Raw genomic sequence first — 7,789 nt, 5'->3', positions numbered from 1 at the left:
CTCCCCCTCTGTGCTCAACACAAAGCTCCTTCCTGTCACTGGGGTCGTTGCTGGGGCCCCTTGCTTCCTGTCTTCGTGTGGTTTTGCAGAATCTGCAGATAGAACATCTTGTCTTCTTGAAAGTGTCACACAAGACTTTTTCTTTAGGAGCATAAAACTGAGCAGAAACAATTTTGACAATATATAATCACATACATATAATCTTGTATCATATCTATGGTCATATTTTACACCTAACACACAAAGATACCCCAAAGACAGGATCTTGGGGTTTCAACATCTCGTGGCTTAATAGTTGCTGTATATAATGTATATAAACATGTATATAAACATCACAAACTCAAGACGAACTTAAAGCTACTCACCAGGATGGACCTTCAAAGTGATAGTTTTAGAATCCATGCCACAATCTGCTCTAATCTTAACGGTGATGGTCTTGTTCTCTGTGACTTTTGACATATGTAGTGAGGTGAAGGTTTTGTAGTCAGTTGTGTATGTGTTCTTAATGCAGACGTTCTCTTCTGAGTCGTTCCAATCAACAGAAACATCATTACAGTCCGTTTCTTTCAATTCAATGTCACATCTGAGAGTCAGATCATCTCCAGATGTAACATTCACAGGTTGATTGCAGTGTAGTGACACACCTGTGTTAAAACGGAGAGAAAAGACGTGATCAGCACATTTGATCACAGTTACTTCTCCAACGTGATCATTCACGTCACACCTCTACGGTGAGATTGAGATTCAATACACCTTGCTCTGCTGAGACTCCACACAGAAGCACAGACATCAGAGTCAGAGTCCTGAAGACGATGGAGGACATCCTGAAGGTTCATCTGGAATTCAAACAAAGATGAATGAAAGCGTCTGCAGGTTCATGTCTCCACCCTAAAAAGACTTTGGTATCAAATTAAAATCAAAAGTAGAGATTTTTGCACTCACTCGATGGAGGAGATGTTTGTCAGAAGATGGTCGGGAAGGATAGTTAGAAATGAAAACGCAGGACAGGATTATATGAGGCGGTAAAGGGGGCGGAGTCTGCTGATCACGACAAAGTGAAAGTAGGGAGTAACCGGTTTGTGGAGGAGGGAAGTTGAACAAAAGCAAACACAAACGTTTGTCCACGGACTGAAAAAGGAAAGTTTGCCTATTTCTAGACTGAAGAGGACTTTAGGACGAGAGACAAAGAAGTTTAACAATAACAACAAGCTGAACTTTGAATCAGTCAACTGTTCATCGGGTCACAAAAAGCTTTAGAGTTTGTTTCTATGTTAAAACTACAGAAACAAGTCCGTTGGAATTTCTCTTCAGCAGCTCTTGGGTCAAGATGATTACAGAACTTGAACAAGAGTCATAATAAAAATCCATTTATGAACATTACAGACATGATGCAGTTAGAACCACATGTTAATGCAGAGTCCCAACCTTTTCATTTTAGCACTTTGTATCATTGTCATGTCATATTTTGGGACATATTGTAGATGTTGATCGCTTACATTGCACCTAAATGTCTCAGTTGTTTAACATCAGTTTTGGTTTGTTCAGATAAATACTTTAAATAACTATAAATAAATACATTTCACAGAAGGGTAATTTAGGACATTTAGACATTTGCTTAGAAATACATGAATAATCTATTTATGATTTGAAAATATTCATATTAATCTGATTCAGTTCACATACTGTGATATTTATTAGTGAAATACTGAGATTTTATATACCATACAGTGTTAGATGGATTCTCAGATGGAGAAGCTCCGATTGTTCTCCAGATGTTGGAGTGAAGTGCTGATCTGTTGAGGCGGTAGGTGAGCTGATAGAGGTCTACTGACTGTCAGCAGCAGCTCTTCTAGACACTTCATTGCTGAGGGTCTCAGGTCGTTAATCATTGAGGTGTTTGACCAGCTCGATCTCTGAGGACTTGAAGATTCGAGGCTGTTTCCTGCTAGAAGGAGACGTTGAAGATGTCTGTGGACACCTCTGCTAGCGGCCTTAAACGAATAAACGAAGTAAAAACCTCAGAAGATACGAAATAAAACCACTTGTATCCAAGATGAGATCCACAGATATCCTGGTGGCCTTTATGTATGACGTCAGATTTACGCTAAATGTCTCCCACGGGCATAAACCAAACTCCATGCTCGTAATAAACGTCCCACGGGCGCTCCTGTGTCCCTGTGCTACGCCCCTGGAAGCATTTCTGCGCGTGTGGAAAAAAACAAGCCCCAAAAACTGGAAATGTCAACCTGTGTGTGATTGGGCCACTCCGCTGTAGTCCCCGCCCCTCCAAGGTGATAGAACCTGGTAATACAATTTTTTGGATGTATCCAACTGTATATGTTGTTCCAAAAAAGTTGTGTTTTGAAACAGCTGCAAAATATATGATCTATTGTTTCCACAGAGTTTTCACAAAAGGAACATAAGTTGTTTTCTATTTTAAATCGTTTTTTCAATAAATCTTTAGACGGGTAAATGGAGTTCATGATTTTAAAGTGTGTTTCTTTAACTTTGGGTTGGATTGGAAGTTTAAAGTATAGCGTTCTTAATTTAATTACAGATGATTTGTTAAATTTATGAGCTATGTCATTCTTATTAACTTTACCTGGTAAAAAAAATGTTCAGTGAGAATTTGTCTAATAAAGTGGTTGGTACATTTTTTGTCAATAATTGAAATCCCATTAATATATAAACTGCCTAATCGTGGATTTATAGGGTGGTATGTTATTACATTATGTGTTTGGTTAATAAATTCTTTAGGTAATGGTTTGTGTAGTTTAATGAATTCAGATAAAGGAGGTTTAAAATTGTGTTTGTCACAGAATTGTTCATATGTGTACATGTTTCCCTGTGAATCCATTAAGTGGACCATCGACCAGATATCATTTTCAAACCATTCTTTATAGAACAGAGATTTGTTTCGATGTAAAATGAATCTATTGTTCCACATTATGTTTAGATGAGGTGAGTAGTTGTGGACGTATACTAACTGCCAATAGAGTAAAACCTGTTTATGGAACTCTGATAGTTTGATGGGTAATTTAAGAATATTATAATTTGAAAGAAGAAGTAGTTTTAATCCACCTAATTTGTTAAAAATATCATTCGGAACACAGTACCAAAACAAATGGGAGTTTTTAATCCAAGATTTCAACCAATTAATCTTTAAGTTTCCATTAAGACAATCAAAATCTATAGCTTTCAGCCCACCATCTTTAACTTCTTTAACCATATGACCTTTTTTGAGATAATGTGGCTTGTTTTTCCAAATAAAATTGAAGTTTAAAGTGTTTATAGTTTTGATCAATCTTTTTGGGATTGCTGTGCAACAAAATGGATAGATTAACCTAGATAAATATTCCATCTTGGATAAATATATTCGTCCTAATATAGAAAGATCCCGCTGAAGCCATAAGTTTAGTTTAGTTTTACATTCATCAAGTTTACTGTCAGCATTTAAAGTTGAATTGTGTTCTTTTGTTATAATGATGTCTAAATATTTAATTTCAGACTTTATAGGGATGTTACAAATTCAGATGTGTGTCATAAATTGCTAAAAGTTCACATTTCTTTAGGTTTAATGTTAGTCCTGAAGCAGCAGAGAAATGTTGAATTTTATTAATAGCTATTTGGTTTTGTTTGTCATCTTTAAGGAACAGGGTAGTGTCGTCTGCAAGTTTGCTTATGAGGACATCTGTACCAAAGAGGTCGAACTTTTTTATGTCTCCACAGATTTTTAGATAAATTGCCAACATTTCCGTCACTAATATGAAAAGGTAAGGCGATATAGGACAACCCTGAGGAATACCAACATTTATATTGAATCGAGGAGTAGTTCCTTTAGGAAGTAAAACGCAACTGCTGATATTCTGATATAAACCTCTGACTAAATTGATAAATCTAACTCCGAAACCAAACTTCTCCAAAACAGCAAATATGAAATTATGTTCCACAGAATCAAAGGCTTCATAAAAGTCTAAGAAAAGGATGAAACCATTATCAATTATTAAATCTCTATATTCCAGAATATCCAAAACTAATCTAATGTTATTGTGGATTGAACTTCCCTTTAAAAATCCAGATTGGGTTTCTGCAACGATATTTGAGATTCCAGATTGAAGACGTATTGAGAAAATATAAGTTAATAATTTGTAATCTGAATTTCTCAGTGTTATTGGTCTCCTATTCTCAATAATTCTGGGGTCTTTATCTGGTTTTGGAATTGAAATAATGACACCTTGTCTCATTGTAGGGGGGAGGACACAACTTTCAAATATTTCAGAGAAAACTTCAAGTAGTAATTCTTTTATGTCTTCCCAGAAGGAGCTTTGTTAAGTGATAACCTTTTAACTGCTTTATCAAGCTCCTCAGTCGTTAATCCTTTTTCGCACGTTTGTTTATAACTATCTTCCATTTTGTGAATATAGGGTTCAATATTATCTAAGAAAGTTTGACAATTTATCCTGAAAAATTTGGAGGTGTCGAGGTTTTCATAGAATCTTTGTATTTCCTTTGAAATCAACTTCTGATCAGTAATTTCAATATTATTTATTAATATTGAATTAATCATGTTGTTTTGTTGTCTTCTTTTTTCAAGATTACAAAAACAAAGAGTATTTTCTTCTCCCTCTTCAATATACTTTGCCCTTGATCTTACAAATGCTCCTTCAGCTTTCTGGATATACATTTTATCTAGTTCAACTTGGAGTTGCTGTATTTTTTCTTTTTCTTCTGAGGTGGGGTTAGGTTTATTGCAGTATACGTTTAGTTTTTGAATAAGATCTAGTTCTTTTTCTTGAAGTTTCTTTTTATTTTGTTTACCAAAAGAGATAGTAAATTCTCTTGTTTTGAATTTGAAGAATTCCCATTTTTTGGTTGGGGTATCCAATTCCATTTGATTTTTAATATTTGATAGTAAGTTTTTTACTCGTTCACAATAAGAGTTATTGTTTAGCAGGTTGGAATTAAATTTCCAATATTTACTTATCCCAGACACTCGGTTTTTAGGTTTAATTTGAAGGTAAATCAGACTATGATCAGTCAGAGGTGCAACAGATATATCAGAGTGTATGTCATTGGTTAGTAATTCGTTTGGAACGAGCCAGTAATCAAGTCTTGATTTATTGGTGGAGCTGAACCATGAGAATTTGATTGTTCCTGGGTTGAGATGACGCCATATATCCATCAGATTTTGTTCATTACAAAATGTATTGAAAGTAATATTAGGGTGACTCATAGAATATTTTGAGGGCCATTTATAGTAATAATTGTCTTGAATAAGGTTAAAGTCACCTCCAACTATTATGTTGTTAGTTGAATATGTTTGTTTAATTTGGCCAAGATTCTGGGTTATATCTTCTAACATGAACTTGTTCTGACTCAGGTTGTTGTACCCATAAACATTTATCAAAACTAAATTGAACGTGTCAAAGTTAACAACAAGAATTAACCAATGACCATGTTGGTCTTTGTAATGAGAGATGATCTGACCCTGAAAGTTTTTTAATAGAACAGCGACTCCTGCTGACCTTGAGGAGCCATGACAGAAATAGGCTTTGTCTCCCCATTGTTTTGACCAGAAGTTACAATCTTCAACTTTTGAGTGCGTTTCCTGTAAGAAGATAACATTTGTATTCTTCCCTTTACAGAACAAAAAAATACTTTTCCTTTTGGTTATGTCTCTTAATCCACTTGCATTTAAAGAAATCAAAGAAAGTTCACTTTTCAACTGAAACATGAGAAACACAGAAAAAGATTTTTTTTTTTTAAACTAAGTATAAAGCCAAAGATTGAAAATCTATAGAACTTGATTACCTATAAGTAGCAACGAACCCTAAGTTCAACCAAATGAGATCAACTCACCAACATGAAGTTTGAGTCCTACGTGAAGGTGTAATTATGGAGTAACGTTTTGACCATTGATAAAGGCGCGATGCCCTCTGAATACTGTCTTCATCCCAGCTTTCCGAGCTTGTTCCACCTTTGGCCAGACAGCCAGACGTGCTTCTTTATCTTCTTTAGTGAGGTCCTCTGCGAAGCGGATGTTGAGTTCACTGCAGATGGGATGTTTTTAAGTAGAGCGCCAAAGTTCATCTCTGAACTTCCTTCCTGTGAACTGGATGATGATCTGTCTGGGGCGGGTGGTGTTGCTCTGACCAATACGATGCACTGAGTCCAAAATTAGGTCCATCTTCTCCTTCCAGGGTGGGAAAATAATCCCCACCATGTTTGCAACTTGTTGCCATGTCTTTTCTTCTTTTTCTTCTTTTAAGCCGTTAAGACGCAGATTCCATGAACATTAAAAGAACTGAAGACAAATGTGAAATACAATAAACTAGGAAGGATGTGGTATAAAAATGTCTAAAATATCTATTCAAGAAAGTATGATATTATTGTCATGAGCTGAGATGGGATTGTGCATCTGTGCTGAAATTGAACAGAAAATGTGGAAAATAAAGAGATTTTGATGATAAAAATGATAAGAGTCAGACAAATAAACAGCACTCGAGGGACTGTTGTGATCATAAATTGTGTAATATGTTTACCACAAGGTGGCACTAGCGGCTGGCTGTGAGCTTATTGTACCAGAATGACTGCTGTGGTTTTGCAGAAGAAGTCGGCGATTCAAAAAAGTTAAAAATTTTGTAACTTTACGCGGCTGATTATTCCAAACACGATCCAACAGTAATCCCACTTTATTTTTATTATTATCAGGCTGTAAATCCCATGACGACGAGTGAATGATTACAGTCGAGTGTCGCGTCACCCTCCTCACCCGCCCAATCATCCCCAGTTGAACGCATTTCAACAAGTGACTAAAAGCTCCCGAACCGAACCCAAACCCATCCCGATTGAGTTCACCCGCCAAAGAAATTTCACCAGAAAAACCACAATAAACCTCGTCATTTTGAGCTGGAAACCTCACGACGCTGAGGTCTGCTAGCTAACATGCTAACGGGCCGTGCTGGCCGGAACATACCATCTCTGGCGAAGTGGACGGACATAACACTTACGCATGGGAGGGGCCAGTCCATCACACACACGCGTAGAAGCTGTTACACATGCGCAGAAATGCTTCCACGGGCGTAGCACAGAGACACAGGAGCACCCGTGGGACGTTTATTACGAGCATGGAGTTTGGTTTGGTTAATATGAATATCTTCAAATCATAAATAGATTATTCATGTATTTCTAAGCAAATGTCTAAATGTCCTAAATTACCCTTCTGTGAAATTTATTTATTTATGCAGTTATTTAAAGTATTTATCTGTACAAACCAAAACTGATGTTAAACAACTGAGACATTTAAGTGCCACGTAAGCGATCAACATCTATAATATGTCACAAAATATGACATGACGATGATACAAAGTGCTAAAATGAAAAGGTTGGGACTCTGCATTAACATGTTAACACATTTTTATCAGTCTTTTATTGAGAGCCTTTTAATGTTTTCTTTTGTTTGTTGGTTTGGCGGCTTGTCTATCAAAGACAAAAACAGACTTAATAAGATTGTTAAAGTCTGCTCTAGGATCACAGGTATTCAACAGAAGAGTCTGAACTCTCTGTGGGAGAGGCAGGTGGTACAGAGAGCAAAACCATTATTCAAACAAACAAACACATCCTGTCCTCCAGGTTCTCAATGTTACCGTCTGGCCGTCGTTTTATTGTCCCATCCAGGAACACAAACAGGTACACAACATCTTTATCCCTAGTGCTATAAAACTTTTAAATCAGATTGGCTACACCCGGCCCTAGGGTAGAACCTGTTCCACAGTTATCTTTTAACTAA

General features: G+C 36.4%; 1 long non-coding RNA gene across 1 annotated transcript; it reads right to left on the bottom strand.

Annotated features, from left to right (window-relative positions):
• Position 1: 1 nt before the first annotated feature.
• LOC112161249 lies at positions 2–1,011 on the bottom strand. The gene is made up of 4 exons (XR_002921837.2): positions 943–1,011; positions 754–836; positions 366–644; positions 2–92 (listed from the first exon to the last, which is right to left on the bottom strand). It is a non-coding gene; the product is annotated as an uncharacterized LOC112161249 (long non-coding RNA).
• Positions 1,012–7,789: the final 6,778 nt, after the last annotated feature.

This window comes from Oryzias melastigma, linkage group LG3 (assembly GCF_002922805.2).
Source record: "Oryzias melastigma strain HK-1 linkage group LG3, ASM292280v2, whole genome shotgun sequence".
Taxonomy (NCBI): Eukaryota; Metazoa; Chordata; class Actinopteri; order Beloniformes; family Adrianichthyidae; genus Oryzias; species Oryzias melastigma.
Note: the sequence above shows the minus strand (reverse complement) of the source record. Positions and strands in the feature narration are given on the sequence as shown.